The sequence below is a fragment of the Macaca nemestrina genome, chromosome 6 (genome assembly GCF_043159975.1).
Source record: "Macaca nemestrina isolate mMacNem1 chromosome 6, mMacNem.hap1, whole genome shotgun sequence".
Classification (NCBI taxonomy): Eukaryota; Metazoa; Chordata; class Mammalia; order Primates; family Cercopithecidae; genus Macaca; species Macaca nemestrina.
In genome coordinates this window covers 22,721,006-22,740,096 of record NC_092130.1, presented here as the reverse complement: position 1 = coordinate 22,740,096, position 19,091 = coordinate 22,721,006, and the positions used below count along the sequence as shown (strand labels likewise).

The 19,091-nt window shown below is 37.8% G+C and overlaps 1 long non-coding RNA gene across 6 annotated transcripts; it reads left to right on the top strand.

Annotated features, from left to right (window-relative positions):
• The first annotated feature begins 1,905 nt into the window (after positions 1 to 1,905).
• On the top strand, positions 1,906 to 15,164 carry LOC112426774 (uncharacterized). 6 transcript variants are annotated; one of them, XR_011624539.1, is made up of 4 exons: positions 1,965 to 2,209; positions 3,895 to 4,022; positions 4,096 to 4,256; positions 15,037 to 15,164. It is a non-coding gene; the product is annotated as an uncharacterized lncRNA (long non-coding RNA). The 6 variants fall into 6 exon arrangements; XR_011624537.1 differs by having other exon boundaries at positions 1,973 to 2,209; positions 3,895 to 3,937; XR_011624536.1 differs by lacking the exon at positions 1,965 to 2,209 and adding an exon at positions 2,216 to 2,271.
• The last annotated feature ends 3,927 nt before the right edge of the window (positions 15,165 to 19,091 follow it).

Genomic DNA, 19,091 nt, shown 5'->3' with positions numbered 1-19,091 from the left:
TTGAATAAATAACTGAATAGCAACTGTGGTAGGGTAATAATAAAATAGTAATAATCACTACCTGTGTTAAGGGCTTACTCTTATGCTAGACACTCTTCCAAATTCTTTCCGTGTTTATGCTTCTCCTTTTATTAGGATTGTGTTTATTTCCATTACACATCACCAAGAAAAACAAAAAGAAATCCTGTATTAACATTTGTTGCATTTCTAAATGACATTCTGGCCAAAAGCTATAGTTTATCTTGACGTAGATGATTTTTGCAATCAAGACAAGTTATCACTCAAAGAAAACCACTCCAATTCTTTGTCTAATCCTCTGGTAACAAATGTGGTCAATAGGAGTTCTTACACCTGGCAGATAGACAAGGGCAATGGTTTTCAAACTTTTATCTCAAGAACTCATTATACCCATAAAAACTATTGAAGATCAAAAAAAGATTTTGTTCACGTGGATTTTATCTATCAATATTTACCGTGTTGTAAATAAAAACAAATGTTAAAGATCATTACCAACTCATTTAAAACATCAACAATAAAACTGTTATGTGGTAACACGTTTTCATAGGAAAAAAATATATTTTACCCACATTATGCTCACAAGAGAACGAAGTGAAAAGAGCAAATATTACATTAGGATTATTATGAAACTAGTTTTAACCTAGCCGACTCTGAAAGTATCCATCCCCATACCACATTTTGAGAACCACTGTACTAAGGTTTAAATGGGAGAGGCAACTGTATGCATGAGCAAAAGCTGATAAAAGAGGCAAATAAATTAAGTTGTCAGAGGTGTGTGAACCAGAGCAACTCCATCTTGAGTAGGTGCTGAGTAAAATGAGGCTGAAACATACTGGGTTGCATTCCCAGAGAGGTAAGGCATTATAAGTCACAGGATGAGATAGGAGGCTGGCACAAAATACAGGTCATAAAGACCTTGCTGATAAAACAGGTTGCAGTAAAGAAGCTGGCTAAAACCCACAAAAACTAAGATGGTGACGAGAATGACCTCTTGTCGTCCTCACTGCTACACTCACACTGGCAGCATGACAGTTTACAGATGTCACTGCAATGTCAGGAAGTTACCCTATATGGTCTAAAAAGGGGAGGCATGAATAATCCACCCCTTATTTAGCTTATCATCAAGAAACAACCATAAAAATGGGCAACCAGCAGCCCTTGGGGTTGCTAGGTCTATGGAGTAGCCATTATTTTATTCCTTTACTTAATAAACTTGCTTTCACTTTACTCTATGGACTCGCTCTGAATTCTTCTTTGTGCGAGATCCAAGAACCCTCTCTAGGGGTCTGGATCTGGAACCCTTTCCTGTAACATCTTTCTGGTGACCCAGATGGGATTATACTGCGTAAGCCCCCAGTAAGTGGCAAGGTCCTATAACATCTTTCTGGCAACTATGGAATGGACTATAGTATGGAAACCCTGACCCAAAGGCTAACTTTGGGTAAGTGTTGGGGTCTGGTAACGTCTTTCTGGTGAACCCTAAGGGGACGATACTGACGAGACTTCTGACTCAAAGGAAATAGACTACAGCACTGATTGGACAACTTTGGGTAAGTGGTGGGGTACCCAGATAAAGAATGAGATTGGGTTAGAGGCCCAACTTAGGAGGGTTAGAGTCCCTTCTAAGATTTAGGGGGCTAGAAGACCCTCTCGGTAAAGTCCCTTTTGGCTAAGAACAGATTCGGCACTACAGGATGTTAACTTCTATTCTCCTTGGAATAATTTGCCTTGTACTCTTTGCTGACGGATGTGGGTGACAGGGTTAGGCAGGTACAGGATCATGGGACATGAGGAGATTTTTCCTCCCATAAAGGGAAAACTTGAGAGCTGATGGGACTGCTGGAAAACATCCCTTCACTACTGAGAAGTGACCACCTGAACTCTTCACTGTCGCTGCAATGGGTGGGTCTTTGTATGGCTTCCCTGAACACCTGGCCTTCCCCACCTTGCCTCAGGCAATGCTATCGTCTCTCTCTGTGCAAACTGGTTGTAGGAATGGTAAAAATCACTATTTCTTACAAAGTTTTGATTAATGGAAGAAAGGATTTGTGAGGCTAGTCTTAAGCTGTAGCCAATCTGGTGTGTTTCCTGTGTCATTCTGTATTATTCTGTCATAAAGAGGGGTACCTTAGGATAGAACATGGACTTAGGACATCTTTAAGCCTGCTGTTCAAGATGGCCCAGCAAACTGGTCAGTTACAAACTTTGGTGCAGGTCCCCCAAAAAAACTGGATGAGGTTTCCCTCTTGTCTTGTATGTCCTTGGGAGCTTGACCTTATAACGATGTGGCTGTGCTTCTCTTTCACAGTGGTGGCCCGGGTTCAGGGTTCAATTCCCATCTTAGGAGATGAGTCCTTTATCTTCTGTCAGTTTGTGTATTTATGTGTATAATGGGTGTGGTGTTTGTATATAAAAGAGCTTTGATTAATTGATTAAAAATAATAAGTGCTTAAGTCATATTTTTGTAAGAAAAACTAAATGTATAATGCCTTTTATTTAGTTCATGTGACTTAAGTAATCTTTGAGAAATGAAGACAGTTTTAAAGATTACTGGTAAAATGAAAATATCTTAAAAATGTAAACATTTGGTCTAAATTATGCAGGTCAGATATTAGGTTTGCTAAATGCTTTAAGGTCATAAGCTGCTGCTTTCATTTTGAAAATTGTTCAATTTACCTACTTTGATGACATTAGAGTCTAGATAAGACCTGGAGACATGTGATGTTAGCCATACCCCCGGCAATGCGAGAAAAAGTCAGACCTTATCTGCACTTGTGTCTGTGTCTTAGGCTCCACACCTAGTACGTAATTAAAATGCTTACTAACCAGGGATTTCACCAAAAGTAAAAATCGCTGAGAGTTAACATTGTAACATGTAATTGAGACTACTGAAGAATAGTTCTACACATAAGGTGTGTAAGGAAAGTGAAATGTGCTTTTGGTAAAAGATTATTAGAAGTCATGGGAATGTAAATTTTCTTCCTTAGATTAAATGGTTAAATTATTGTTTTAAGTTAGATAGAATGAAGCTGAAGGTTTAAGCAAGTTTTGGAAAGTTGTGAAAAATTAACTGTAAGACATTCTGTGTGTGAATATATTGACTAAAGTTAAAGGGGTATTCAGTTTTTCTATAAATTAAGCATTGGAATAAAAGCACAAGTTTTTTAGAGCAAAAACCTGCTATAATTTGCTCCTTAACAAAAAAAAAAAAATGAAGGGTTATAAAAGGTTTGTGAAAATCTTACCTAAAAGTCAAACTCATTAAGATTGAATACATTTGTCTATAACGTTTTATAAAGAATGGGGTTTGTCATCAATAATGCACTAATGCAACAGTCATGTTTGGCTTATTTGGTACAAAAATCATACAGGAAGCATTATCAAATGTAAAATGGTGTTTAGATTTTGGGGGGCTGTAATTGTATAAATGTATTATTGGTATATATCCAAAATTATTTTTAAAAGTCTTATAATTCTGATATGACTTAGTGTATATTATGAATAATTATAATTGTTACATAAAATCATTGTATACCACAGAAGGAAGCAAATTTCCTTATCAATTGTGACTTTAATAGTGGCTGTCCTAAGATTTTTTGTCATCCACACACAATTGTTGTCTTGTTTTAATCCTCTTCAAAAGTTGGTTTATAATCAACTATAGAACTCTAACAAGTGTTCTTCAATGCAGGTTTCTGATAACTTTGGAAATTGTGATATTAAAATAAAGGAAAACACTTTCAGAATACTCATGGAGAGCTGAAATGTTCAGGCATATCAAGCAGAACAGAAGTTAACTGAATTGACTGAACCAATAGAAGACTAATCATTTTAGCTTTGCTTAAAATGCTGCTGATCCTTTGTTTTGTTTTTCAGAGTCAAGGAAACTTATCTTTTGAGCTATTTGCAGCTCTTAGCAGTTGAGTAAAGTATATTGCTGTGAATAACATTTGAAGTGTATTTGGTTCTCTCAACCTAATTTCTCCAGAATTTGGAAACTGTTTGTGAGTATTCTTATGTTATAGCAATATAGTTATTTGCATAACTGAAATAAGAACCTGTTTTCTTTTGCAACAGGACACAATTGGAAACACTGGATATTTTACCAAGGCTTTGACTGGAATGGCATGTTTTCTTTTAAGGAATCAAACTTGTCTTGTAAAGCCAATAAAAGCCCCTTGGGGAATTGGCCTCAGACCTTGTCTACAACAGCCACTGTACAGGGTTTCTGACCTGTGGTAAGTAAAGAATGTCACTTTCTAACAGGTCCAGGATCCCCAGGTTATCTTGGGACCCTGAGCAGGGGAATTTACTCACCTCATAGGTATTTGAGGTACAAACCTATGGCAGGGCTGGGCTCTAAAAAAGTCTTAGATTCCTTCTATGGAATAAAGTTCCATCAAAGCCAATTTAAAAAGAGTTTATGTAAAAAATAATTATTCTTATTGCACTTTATACAAATAATCAGGCCATGTATAATAAAGCAAATCAGACTTACCATGATTTGTCTTTAGTAAAAATGGGACACTGGAGAGAAATTATGTTTCAAAAACGGTGGTACACTTGTTATTAAATTCTAGTCTCATCAGTTGTTTTTAAGTTTGTTTCTGCAATTTAGACTAACCCTGCTTATTCCTGTGAACCAACTAGTGACATCTGACTGTTGCTCAGAGGAAACAAGAGGGATGGGTAATGTAAAATCTAAATCAGCATTCTAATTCTGAGCACATATTGGAATCAGATAACAACCCCATGTCAGCTTGGTTCCAACAGGTGCCCAGTTCATGGAAAGCCCTCTAACTTAGTTTACTTGGAATAATTTTATTTCTTTTGCTTTACTGTTGTGGAATATATTGCTGTTGTGCTATTTGTGTTAGGATAAGCTTACTCATTTTCTTAAGTTAAACACTTATGAATCTTCCAGATATCACCTTTTGTCAAAACTCAGAGTCATGAATTGCCCTCACCATACTGGTGCTTTCCGACTGAGCTCCTCTCTACCCTGAATACAAGAGACTCTCATAGTTAGGCAGGAATATCATTGCTCCTATTCATCATGAAGAAGTTACAGAAGATGAATTTTCAACTCTCTGCAACCCTTAGGATTAAAATTATACAAACCCTTAGGATTAAAAAAGGGAGGGGTAATGTCAGGCGTGTGAACCAGAGCAACTCCATTTTGAGTAGAAGCTGTGTAAAATGAGGCTGAAACCTACTAGCCTGCATTCCCAGACAGTTAAGGCATTCTAAGTCACAGGATGAGATAGGAGGCTGGCATAAAATACAGGTCATAAACAGCTTGCAGATAAAACAGTTTGCAGTAAAGAAACTGGCTAACACCCACCAAAAACTAGGTGGCGACAAAAGTAACTTCTTACCATCCTCACTGCTACACTCCCACCAGTGCCATGATAGATTACAGATGCCATGGCAACACCAGGACATTACCCTATATGGTCTAAAAAGGGGATGCATGAATAATTCATCCCTTGTTTAGCATATCATCAAGTACTAACCATAAAAATGGGCAACCGGCGCTCTGTCTATGGCGTAGCCATTCTTTTATTCCTTTACTTTCTTAAACTTGCTTTCACTTTACTCTATGGACTCACCCTGAATTCTTTCTTGTGTGAGACCCAAGAACCTTCTCTTGGGTTCTGGATCTGGACCCCTTTCCTATAACATCTTTCTGGCAACCGAGATGGGCCTATAGATATTCCTAGTAAGTGCTAGGATCCTGTAACATCTTTCTGGTGACCATGGAATGGTCCCACTATCCTGTGGAAACCCCCAACCCAAAGGCTAACTTTGGGTAAGTGGTGGTGTCCAATAAGAAAGTTGGTGTTAATTTTGTGCAAGATTTCAGTTCATATTCTGATTTCAATTATCAAAATGTAATTGACAGTAGATGCATGGGTTTCTTTCTGAACTCTCTGTTCTGTTCCTTCCATTCCTTCCATCTATGTACTGTAAACCAAAAGTATCTGCCTCAATCAATTTAGAAGTTTATTTTGCCAAGGTTAAGGACATGCCCATGACACAGCCTCAAGAAATCCTGACAACATGTACCCAAGGTGGTTGGGCTACAGCTTGCTTTTATACATTTTAGGGAGATGTAGGACATCATTCAATACTGTAAAATGTACATAGCTTCAGTCCAGAGAGCGGTGACAGCTCAAATCAGGGCTTCCAGATCACAGGTGGATTCAAAGATTTTCTGATTGGCAGTTGGTTGAAAGATTTATCTAAAGACCTAGAATCAACAGAAGGGAGTGTCTGGGTTAAGATATGGGGTTGTGGATACAAAGGTTCTTATTGTGCAGATAAAGCCTCCAGATAGCAGGTTTCAGAGCATATCAGACCTAAAAAGTCTATTCTGTCAGTCTGAAGGTCGCTGTTTCTATGTTAATGCCGGTCAGCTGTGCCTGAATTCCAAAGGGAGGAATGTTTAATGAGGCATGTCTGACCACCCATTCCCATGGTAGCCTGATCTAGTGTTTTAGGTTTACTTTAAAATGCTCTAGCCCGGTACAGTTGTTCATGCCTGTATTCCCAGCATTTTGGAAGGCTGAGGCAAAAGTATTGCTTGAGTCCAAGCGTTTTAGACCAGCCTGGACAACGTGGCAAACTCTCGTCTCTACAAAAAAATACAAAAATTAGCCAGGCGTGATGGCCTGTGCCTGTAGTCCTAGCTACTCGGGAGGCTGAGGCTGGAGAATTGCTTGAGTTCAGGAAGCAGAGGTTGCAGGTTGAGACTGCATCAGTGCACTCCAGCCTGGGTGACAGAGTGAGACCCTGTCTCAAAAAAATAAAATAAAATAAAATAAAATAAAATACCCTTGGCCAAAAGGAGGGGTCCATTCCATTGGTTGGGGAACTTAGAATATTATTTTTGGTTTACAGTATCTATTTTTTTTCTTTTGTTAAAAATGGGGTCTTACTCTGTTACCCAGGCTGGATTATAGGCATGAGTCACCATGCCAAGCTATATACATATATGCCAAATATGTATACCACCATGCCAAAATACATTAATGTATTTTTTTATTTTTTTGAGACAGAGTCTCACTCTGTTGCCCAAGCTGGATTGCAGTGGCACGATCTCGGCTCACTGCAACCTTTGCAGTTGGTTGTATGTTGATTTTTGTATTTTTATTTTCTTACCTTATTGCCTTCCGTGTTCAAGTGATTCTTGTGCTTCAGCCTCCCAAGTACCTGGGACTACAGGCACATGCCACCATGCCCAGATAATTTTTTGTATTTTTAGTAGAGACGGGTTTTCACCATGTTAGCCAGGATGGTCTCAATCTCCTGACCTCGTGATCCACCCGCCTCTGCCTCCCAAAGTACTGGGATTACAGGCGTGAGCCAGCACACCCAGCCTTATATATGTATTTTTATGCCAATACCACAGTCTTGATTACTCTAGCTTTATGGTAAATTTTGAAATTTTGAAATCATGTAAGTCCTTGAACTTTGTTCTTTCATAAAATCATATTGGCTTATCTTGGTCCTTTGGATTTAAAAGACAAATGTTAGGTTCATCTTATCAATGTCTTTTACAGCAAACGCTAATGGTATTTAGATAGAAATTGTATTGAATCTATGGATCAATTTTGGGAAAACTGACACCTTGACAATACTGTATTTTCCTATTTGCAAACATGGGACATATCTCCATTTGTTTCGGTCTTAATTTCCTTTGACAAATTTTTGTAATTTTCAGTGTACTGTCCTGTACTTCTTTCATTATTTCTGAATACTTTATTATTTTTATGCTATTGCGAATGTAATTTTTTTAAAATTTCCTTTGCAGTTGGTTGTATGTTGATTTTTGCATTTTTATTTTCTTACCTTATTGCACTGGCTGGAACCTTCAGTCCAAGGTTAAATAGAAGTGGTGAGAGTGTACATCCTTTTGCCTTGTACCCAATCTTAGGAAGAAAGCATTCATTCACCTTTAAGCATGTTGTTAGTCATAGGTTTATGTAGCTGCCTTTTATTAAAGTAAGAAAGTTTCCTTCTATTCCTAGTTTATTGAGAATTCTACCATGAATGGTAGTTCAATTTTATCAAATGCTTTGTCTGTGTCTCTTGAGATGATTATATGGCATTTTCCTTTAAGGGTCAGCAGAATTTTCCAGAAAAGGCTATATAGTAAATATTTTTGGTTTTGTGAGCCACATGAGCTCTGTTGCAACCAATCAGCTCTGCTTTTGTAGCAGAAAGCAATCATAGATAATATGTAAATGAATGGGCTTGGCTTTGTTTCAGTAAACTTTATTTGCAAAAACAAATGTCATGCCAGATTTGGCCCAGGGGCTATAGTTTGCTGACCACTGATTTATTTTATTAACGTATGTATTAAACGAATTGATATTCAGATGTTAAGCTAAAGAACATTCCTGTAATAAACCGACCACACTTGGTAATAGTATATAATCCTTTTTGTACATTACTGGATCTAATTTGTTGTTATTTAAACAATTTTAGCATTTACATTCATGAGGAGTGTTGTTCTATAGTTTTCTTGTGATATCTTTGTGGCTTTTAGTATCAGGGTAAAATGAACTGTAAAGTGTCCCCTTTTCTTCTATTTTTGAAAAGATTTCCATTGGATTGGTATTATTAATTATTTAAATGTCAATAGAGTTCCCAGTAAAACCATGCAGGCCTGGACTTCCCTTTGAAGAAGATTTTAAAATAATTTAATTAAATACTTTAATATTTTTCACTGATATATATATGCAAATTTTATAATTTCTTTTTGAGTCTACTTTGATCATTTCTGTTAATGAATTTGCCCATTTCATCTAAGTTGACAAATTGTTGGCATAAGATTGTTCAAAATATTCCTTTATAAGCCTTTTAATTTCCATAGGGTTCAGAATACTTCCTCTTTTAATCCCAGTTTTGGTAATTTCTATCTTCTCTCTTTTTTTCTTGGTCATTTGACTAAAATGTTATCAATTTTGTAGATCTTTTCAAGGAATCAATTGTAAGTTTCACTAATTTCCTCTATTGTTTCACTGTTTTATTTGTATTGATTTCCGCTGTGGTCTTTAGTCGTTCATCCTACTTTGGCTCTTCTTTTTGTAGTTTCTTAAGGTGGAAGCTTAATTAATTTTTCTAGGTTATTAAAGTCTTCCTTTCTAATTTTTAAAGCTATAAATTTCTCTTTAAATATTGCTTTACCTGCATTAATGTTGATATGTTCTGATCTTATATTCATTCAGTAGAAAATATTTTATAATTTCCCTGGAGATTTTTTCTTTGACGTGTAAAACAAAAATAAAATTCAAAAGTCTCCCCCACAAAAATCTGATTGGACTTTCTTCTCAGCCAGGGCACTCTAAAATTTAACCTGAAAGACTGGTTCAGGCCATGAAAGGAAGTAGGGGTTTGACATGCCTCATTATACTCCTCCAGCATTAATCAACACAAACCTTATATCTGATAAGAAACATTTACAGTCTTCTCTCTAATGCCTGCTGGAGGCTTTGTCTGCATGATAAAACCTAGGTCTTCACAATCCTTTATCATAACCTAGACATTCCTTTCTACTGATAATAACTTTTTCTATCAATTGCCATCAGAATATGTTTAAAGAAATATTGACATACCCGCCAGGCATGGTGGCTCACACCTGTAATCCTAGCTCTTTGGGGGGCCGAGGAGGGTAGATCACGAGGTCAGGAGTTCAAGACCAGCCTGGCCAACATGGTGAAACTCATCTCTACTAAAAATACAAAAATTAGATGGGCATGGTGGTGCGTGCCTGTAATCCCAGCTACTCGGGAGGCTGAGGGAGGAGAATTGCTTGAAATGGGACCTGGGAGGCAGAGGTTGCAGTGAGCCGAGATCACACCACTGCACTCCAGCCTGGGCGACAGAACGAGACTCCATCTAAAATAAAACGAAATGAAATGAAATGAAATGAAATGAAATGAAATGAAATAACTGAAAATAAATACTGACAAACCCAAATATAATTAGTGGATAATGTTTCTTTTTTTTTATTCTGTCCATTTTTCCTCCACATATTTTGGGGCTCTCTAGTTAGGTGCAATTATATTTATAATGCTGTATCTTTTTGATTAATTAACCCTTTTTATCATTATGAAATGTTCTCCTCAGTCTCTAGGATGGTTCTTGTATTAAAATATATTTAAATATAGTCTCTCCAGATCTCTTGTGTCTACTGTTTGCTTCATGTATCTTTTACCATTGTATTACTTTCTTTCTATTGTATTTTAAATATAAAGTTTTTTTTCTATGAAAAAAATATACTCTTAATATTATATTACTGCCTCTACCTATGAGTAGATTTTCTAGTCCAGTAAAATTTAATGTAAAAAATTATTGGTATACTTAGAGTTATGTTTGTCATTTTAGAACTTTTCTACATGCTTCTTTGTTCCTATGGTTCTCTTATATCACTTTTCTTTGGTTATACAAATATGTTTTAGCTTACCATTTCAATTCCTGTGCTAGCTTTTTTTAAAGCAAGTTTTTGAGGTTTAGTGTGTGCAAGTGTGTTTGCATGCATCCTTAACCCATCACAGTCCTCTCCAGGTTAATACTAACTTAATTCTGGTCCAATATAGCTACATTTCACCTGTAGGTCTCCATTTCCTCCTCCTCCCTGTATGCTATTATTGACGTTGATATGGTGCCTATATATATTATAAACCAAGTAATACAATAATACATTTATTGCTTTAAACAGATTGTTTAGAGAAATTAAGAGAGAGAAATTATATTATTTTTTAAATCTAGTGTTAATGAAAAGAGTCAAACTCTGTAAAATATTTGAAGAGATTTATTCTGAGCCAAATATGAGAGACAATGACCCATGACACAGCCCTCAGGAGGGCCTGAGAACATGTGCCCAAGGTGGTTGGGGCGCAGCTTGGTTTTATACATTTTAGGCAGGCATGAGACATCAATCAAATACATTTAAGAAATCCATTGGTTTGGTCCAGAAAGGCAGGACAACTCAAAGTCAGGGCTCCAGGTTATAAGTAAATTTAAGCATTTTCTGGTTGACAATTTGTTGAGTTTATCTAAAGACCTGGGATCATAGAAAGGAAATGTTCCGGTTAAGATGAAAGACTGGAGATCAAGGTTCTTTTGAAGTCTTATAGTGGCTGCCCTTAGAGACCATAGATGACAAATGTTTCCTATTCAGATCTTTAAAACGTGCAAGACTTTTAGTTAACCTCTTTAGGATTGGGAGGGCCTAGAAGAAAAAGATATAGCTATGTTACTAGAGATTCTTTACAGATGCAACTTTTCCCCCACAAAAGACAGCTTTGCAGGGCCATTTCAAGATATGGAAAAGAAACATGTTTTGGGGTAAAATATTTTGATTTTCTTCTTTGTCTTGTAATGTTATGCCAGAGTCAGACTGGAAAGTAAGTCACAATATATAGGGTTAAATAAAACCCATCTGATGAGAATTTATGATTTGTAAGGCATGACTCCTCAGACCTCCCAGATAGGAATTTGGGCAAGATTAAAAAATCAGAGTTTAGTCCTCATTAGCCACATATTTACCATTTCCCACATTGTTCTTTCCTTCATGCATATCCAAGTTATTGTCCACTGTCTTTCCTTTAATATTTCTTGGAAGACAGTTCTCCTAGCAGCAAATTCTCTCAATTTTTGTTTACCTGTAAATATCTTTATTTACCTTCATTATTGAAAGGTTAGCTAACGATATGAAATTCATGGTTGGCTTGTTTTTCTTTTTTTTTTTTTTTAATTATACTTTAAGTGCTAGGGTACATGTGCACAACGTGCAGGTTTGTTACAAATGTATACATGTGCCATGTTGGTGTGCTGCACTCATTAACTCATCATTTACATTAGGTATATCTCCTAATGCTATCCCTCCCCCCTCCCCCGACCCCACGACAGGCCACGGTGTGTGATGTTCCCCATCCTGTATCCAGGTGTTCTCGTTGTTCAGTTACCACCTATGAGTGAGAACATGCAGTGTTTGGGTTTCTGTCCTTGCAATAGTTTGCTCAGAATGATGGTTTCCAGCTTCATCCATTACCTACAAAGGACATGAACTCATCCTTTTTTATGGCGGCATAGTATTTCATGGTGTATATGTGCCACATTTGCTTAATCCAGTCTATCGTTGATGGACATTTGGGTTGGTTCCAAGTCTTTGCTATTGTGAATAGTGCCTCAATAAACATGTGTGCATGTATCTTTATAGCAGCATGATTTATAATCCTTTGGGTATATACCCAGTAATGGGATGGCTGGGTCAGATAGTATTTCTAGTTCTAGATCCTTAAGGAATTGCCTCACTGTCTTCCACAATGGTTGAACTAGTTTACAGCTCCAACAACAGTGTAAAAGTGTTCCTATTTCTCCACATCCTCTCCAGCATCTGTTGTTTCCTGACATTTTAATGATCGCCATTCTAACTGGTGTGAGATGGTATCTCATTGTGGTTTGATTTGTATTTCTCTGATGACCAGTGATGATGAGAATTTTTTCATGTATCTGTTGGCTGCATAAATGTCTTCTTTTGAGAAGTGTCTGTTCATACACTTTGCCCACTTTTTGATGGGATTGTTTGATTTTTTCTTCTAAATTTGTTTAACCTCTTTGTAGATTCTAGATATTAGCCCTTTGTCAGATGGGTAGATTGCAAAAATTTTTCTCCCATTCTGTAGGTTGCCTGTTCACTCTGATGATAGTTTCTTTTGCTGTGCAGAAGTTCTTTAGTTTAATTAGACCCATTTGTCAATTTTGGCTTTCGTTGCCATTGCTTTTGGTGTTTTAGACATGAAGTCCTTGCCCCTGCCTATGTCCTGAATGGTACTGCCTCGGTTTTCTTCTAGGGTTTTTATGGTTTTTGGTCTAACATTTAAGTCTTTAATCCATCTTGAATTAAATTAATTTTTGTACAAGGTGTGAGGAAGGGATCCAGTTTCAGCTTTCTACATATGCCTAACCAGTTTCCCAGCACCATTTATTAAATAGGGAATCCTTTCCCCATTTCTTGTTTTTGGTCAAGTTTGTCAAAGATCAGATGGTTGTAGATATGTGGTATTATTTCTGAGGGCTCCGTTCTGTTCCATTGGTCTATATATCTGTTTTGGTACCAGTACCATGCTGTTTTGGTTACTGTAGCCTTGTAGTGTAGTTTGAAGTCAGGTAGTGTGATGCCTCCAGCTTTGTTCTTTTGGCTTAGGATTGTCTTGACAATGCAGGCTCATTTTTTGTTCCATATGAACTTTAAAGTAGTTTTTTCCAATTCTGTGAAGAAAGTCATTGGTAGCTTGATGGGGATGGCATTGAATCTATAAATTACCTTGAGCAGTATGGCCATTTTCATGATACTGATTCTTCCTATCCACGAGCATGGAATGTTCTTCCATTTGTTTGTGTCTTCTTTTATTTTGTTGAGCAGTAATTTGTAGTTCTCCTTGAAGAGGTCCTTCACATCCCTTGTAAGTTGGATTCCTAGGTATTTTATTCTCTTTGAAGCTATTGTGAATGGGAGTTCATTCATGGTAGAATTTGTCAGGGAAACAAACTCTCTGTCTGTTACTGGTGTATAAGAATGCTTGTGATTTTTGCACATTGATTTTGTATCCTGAGACCTTGCTGAAGTTGCTTCCAGGTTTTGCCCATTCAGTATGATATTGGCTGTGGGTTTGTCATAAATAGCTCTTACTATTTTGAGATACGTCCCATCAGTATCTAATTTATTGAGAGTTTTTAGCATGAAGTGCTGTTGAATTTTGTCAAAGGCCTTTTCTGCATTTATTGAAATAATCATGTGGTTTTTGTCTTTGGTTCTGTTTATATGATGGATTACGTTTATTAATTTGTGTATGTTGAACCAGCCTTGCATCCCAGGGATGAAGCCCACTTGATCATACTGGATAAGTTTTTTGATGTGCTGCTGGATTCGGTTTGCCAGTATTTTATTGAGGATTTTTGCATGGATGTTCATCAGGGATATTGGTCTAAAATTCTCTTTTTTTGTTGTGTCTCTGCCAGGCTTTGGTATCAGGATGATGCTGGCCTCATAAAATGAGTTAGGGAGGATTCCCTTTTTTTCTATTGATTGGAATAGTTTCAGAAGGAATGGTACCAACTCCTCTTTGTACCTCTGGTAGAATTCAGCTGTGAATCCATCTGGTCCTGGACTTTTTTCGGTTGATAGGCTATCAAGTATTGCCTCAACTTCAGAGCCTGCTATTGGTCTATTCAGGTATTCAACTTCTTCCTGGTTTAGTCTTGGGAGAGTGTACATGTCCAGGAATTTATTCATTTCTTCTAGATTTCCTAGTTTATTTGCATAGAGGTGTTTGTAGTATTCTCTGATGATAGCTTGTATTTCTGTGGGATCAGTGGTGATATCCCCTTTATCATTTTTTATTGCGTCTATTTGATTCTTCTCTCTTTTTTTCTTTATTAGTCTTACTAGCAGTCTACCAATTTTGTGAATCTTTTCAAAAAACCAGCTCCTGGATTCATTGATTTTCTGAAGGGTTTTTTGTGTCTCTAACTCCTTCAGTTCTGTTCTGAGCTTAGTTATTTCTTGCCTTCTGCTAACTTTTTAATGCATTTGCTCTTGCTTCTCTAGTTCTTTTAATTGTGATGTTAGGGTGTCAGTTTTAGATCTTTCCTGCTTTCCCTTGTGGGCATTTAGTGCTATAAATTTCCCTCTACACACTGCTTTAAATGTGTCCCAGAGATTCTGGTATGTTGTGTCTTTGGATTATATCCAAAATGAGTCAAATCCAATAGGGCAGGAGTCGCTGAGATTTTGCCTAAAAATGTGTCCTCAGGTAGTAATCTTCAAAAACAAAATATCATAGATAGAAAAGATTTGTTTTTCAACCTAAGAAAGCACATTGAAAACAGGAAAAAGAAAAAGGTTTACTTAAATGGTGTAAATGTGTGCAGTGTCAGTGACGTGATGTAGTTCAGTCTTTGATATCCTTTGAATTCTCTTCCTAATTTAATGTTTCTTTACAGACTACTATGCAGCAGAAGAAAACTATGCCTGAAATATCTACAGGGAAAATTCTGTGTATTCATGTTTAAGGAACCACTTTTGTTCCTCAAGTAACCAGAATGAGTAATAAAAATCAAGCATGAGTAGTAGTGTTGGTCATGCACTTTTTTTCTGATTGCTAAAATGAAAGCTTTCGCCAGGTGCGGTGACTCACGCCTATAATCCCAGCACTTTGGGAGGCTGAGGCAGGTGGATCACCTGAGGTCAGGAGTTTAAGACCAGCCTGGTCAACCTGGGGAAACCTTGTATCTTCTAAAAATACAAAAATTAGCCAGGCATGGTGGCAGGCACCTGTAATCCCACCTACCTGGGAGGCTGAGGCAGGAGAATCACTTGAACCCAAGAAGTGGAGGTTGCAGTGATCAGAGATTGCGCCACCGCACTCCACCCTGGGCAACAGGGTGAGGCTCCATCTCAAAAAAAAATTAAAATTAAAATTAAAATTAGAAATACAATGAAAGATGTCATTGAACTCAGATTAGGAAATAATTCTTCCCAAGTAAAAAACTCATGAATTATTTATTGGACTTTCTTCTACCTTTAATTTCTAATACATGGGAATGAGTAATAGTATAAGCCAAACTGGAAAGTCAATTCACATTCCAGATTCCATTTTTACATGGGCATGAAGATTTCAAATTCTTTTAATCGATAAGCCAGCCTAGTCACTGGAAAAGATTAAATTGAAATATCTGCGTGTGTCAATCTCTCTACCAACATATAACCTCCCCACCCTGCATTGATAGAAGAATAAATAGGACTGAGAGGGAGAAAGACACTTGTATTGGGGGTGCACAGTACTTGTAACCAATCTTTTTGTTGTTGTTGTTGTTTTGAGATGGAGTCTCGGGCTGGAGTGCAGTGATGCGATCTTGGCTCACTGCAGCCTCCACTTCCCAGGTTCAAGCAATTCTGTGCCTCAGCCTTATGATTAGTTGGGATTACAGGTGCCCACCACACCCGGCTAACTTGTGTATTTTTAGTAGAGACAGAGTTTCGCCATGTTGGCCAGTCTGGTCTTGAACTCCTGACCTCAAGTGAGTGGGGCCTCAGCCTCCCAAAGTGCTAAGATTACAGACATGAGCCACCATGCCCGGCTAGCCAATCTTGAAAACGAATACTAGAACATTTTTCTACCTGGGAAGTTGTGGGATCTGCTCGAGATTCTGGTTGTTTGCTTGTTTGTTTGTTTGTTTTGGTAGAAATGGGATTTCGCCACATTTGTCTAGGCTGGTCTAGAACTCTTGGGTTCAAGCAATCTGTCCACCTCAGCCTCCCAAAGTGTTGGGATTACAGGTGTGAGCCACTGCACCCAGCCATGCTCCAAGGAAATTGCTAACCAGTAAGAAAGGAGAACATGAGAGAACAGTTACTGGGAAAAATAAAGTTACCTTTTATTTATACTCCCCAGTGAATTGAGACTTCTAACAAACCAGTTACATATACAAAAAAACAAAAACAAAAAAAAAGAATTTATCAGCTCAATCGTTCAACAAATATTTGCTGATTGCTTCCCTTGTGCCAGGTACTGTTCTAGGCTTTGAAAAATATTAAGCAAAGTCCTCCCCTTCAGGAACGTATGAGTCCAGGGGTAGCACTGGCTCCAAGCATGGTGCTCAATGTTATCACAATTTTTTTCTCCATCTGTCATATTTTCTTTCCTTTCTGTAAACTGAAATCTCGGGTGGTCTCTTCCCTCTTGAAGGCAAATGGCCACCAGTGTAACAATTCTAATGGGAAGAGAGCCTGTCTTTCCTGATCATCCTAGCAAAAGTTCAGACTGTCTAATTTATCTGGCTTGGGTCACATCCACATCTCAGAACCTGACTGGCTAGATCTCAGTCATCAGTAAGGCCACAAATATTGGTGCAGGTTGTTCACTGCAAAAAGGACAAGCAGGGGCTGAAATCCAGCGAGGGCCGCATTGAGCAAGGCTTTATCCTGGTGCAGGACTGTGTGTGGCAGGAGAGAGGGATCTTTAGCCAGTTCACACTAGGACTTGACAGTGGTCTTGGCCGTGTGCTCACCCTGGAGCAAGAGGTGAGGAGGGATTATCTCCACCTGGACTACATGGCCTGAAGGTGGGGAAAGGACAGTTGGGCTTCCCTGGTTCAAAGTCAGAAAAGTTAAATGCTGGGCAGGCAAAGACAACAGCTATCTACTTCATTCCTTAGAAGCATGGAAAGGCAAGGTGGCAGAGTGGAGGGGACCTTGGACTTGGTGTCAAAAGGCCTGAGTTCTAATCCTAGTTTGGGAAGTTTTTGGACATTGGGCAAATCACTTAACTAATCCCCACAACATTTGTTTCCTTTCTTATGAAATGGAGAACACTATTGTCCTACCTCCCCTACAGATTCACTGAGAGAGGAAAAAATTAATAACATATGAGAATATGGTTTGGAATATTTCTTATATCCAAAAGGTATTATTATTATCAATTATATCCTCCTAGTCAGTACCTATGGACACAAAGTTCTTTTTTTTTTTTTCTTTTGTCTATCTCTTCCATTCAATCAGTCCTGGATATCTGAAAAATCAGAATAGATTCTCAGTTGGCCCAGACACCTCACACATTGTCCAGTGCCCTCACACATTGAAGGGGCTCAATCAGTGTTTATTAATTGGCTGACCCATGATATAGAAATTCACACGACTCAGGGTTCCTTTCCAAAGTCTTACACAAGCAAAATGTTGTGTCAAAACGTTCACCCAACATTAAAATTCAAGGATTCCAGAAATCTGTAAGCCAGCTGTCTGGTGATCTCATTACTGGGTCTCAATGTAAGTACTGCTTCCTCACGGGAAACTTCATGGACTATCCCCAGCCACACCCACCCCCTGCCCCAGGTCTCCAGCCTGATTCACAACACTTCACTCAATTGTCTGTCCTCAGGTCTGTCTTTCCCAACTGACGGCGAACCCCACGGGGCAGGCAGCATGGCTGTCTGGTTTGCTGTTGCGTGATAGCCGTGGTGCGTGGTACATAGAAATAAATCAAGAAATACTTGTTAAATGAATGAGTACATTTGTTGAATTAAAGGGAACGAGGTTAAGTGTGAATAGGCAACATACATTTAATTTCCTCTTTCTCTTTTCCTAACGTCTTTTTCCAAGCCCTCCATCAACCACTTCCTCATAACTTCTGGAACCCCTGTTAAGTAGAGAAAGAATGAGTAGTTAACTTGAATGTGTCCTTTTAAGGACACACAATCAATGACTCTTTAGAAAAAAAATCCATTCCCCCAGACCTATGTAAGCAATGCCTCAAAAATGCAGGACAAATATACTAATTATAACTCTCGGTAATCATAAATTTATTCTGGAATAATAGTTCTAAATTTTATACCCTTGTATATCCTGGTATGTCCTAATGCTTGTATCTGCCTCAAAACCAAGACAGACCTAGGCAGTCATTCCTGGAAGCATATACATTACTCCAAGCCAGAAATTAGATTAGAGTGGTTCAGAGGAGAAAGGAGATTTTAGACACAAATTATTCCTTCTTCTTTCCCCTCCCCACCATCCATTCTGCAAATTTCATTTACATAATGCAGCTTTTAGCACAAATGAAATGAGTCAGCATTAGGGAAGACAAACTGAAATATGACTTTCATGCCAAAGGCAATTATTTTTCTTTGTGTCAGCCTGCAGTGAGCAAGTGGTCTTCTAAGTAACAGAAAATTTAAGACATAATAATAGAAGCCAGTGTCCAGTTAGGTCATAAATACCTGTTGTGTGCAGAATTTTTAATTTATTTTTAACTATGCTAAGATACACAGAGTATAAAATTTACCATCTTAACCATTTTAAGTATACAATCCAGTAGTGTTAACTACATTCACGTTGTTATGAACCAATCTGCAGAACCCTTTTCACCTTATAAAATGGAAACTCTGTACACATCAAGTAACAACTCCCTCTTCCCTTCTCCCCATACCCCTGGCAACCATCCCTGTACTTTCTGCCTCTATGAATTTGACTACTGTAGGCACCTCATATGAGTGCAATCACACAG